Here is a 397-nt window from a genome sequence, read left to right on the forward strand (position 1 = left end):
AAATTAGCTGGGCATGGTGGCATATGCCTGTAGTCCCAGGTACTCGGGAGGCTGAGGCACGAGAATCACCTAAACCTGGGAAGTGGAGGTTGCAGTAAGCCAAGATCACGCCACTGCACTCCAACCTGGATGACAGAGGGAGACTCTGTCTCATAAAAGTAAATTGAATTAAATTAAATTAAATTAAGTTAAATTAAAAAGTTGGGCATTATCCTCTCCACTAAGTATATTGTTTGACAACACTCTTAAGTTGGGGGTGGGTGGGGCTCTTCTTACAAATGCCGTAAAAACTGTTAGCATCTTAATTTGTGTCCTTAGTTCCTAGAAATAGTAGAGAGTGACTGGAGCTCATTTCTTATATACTGCTGGTTAACATAAGTTGTTGATGGTGTGCACT

This window comes from Piliocolobus tephrosceles, chromosome 9 (genome assembly GCF_002776525.5).
Source record: "Piliocolobus tephrosceles isolate RC106 chromosome 9, ASM277652v3, whole genome shotgun sequence".
Lineage (NCBI taxonomy): Eukaryota > Metazoa > Chordata > Mammalia > Primates > Cercopithecidae > Piliocolobus > Piliocolobus tephrosceles.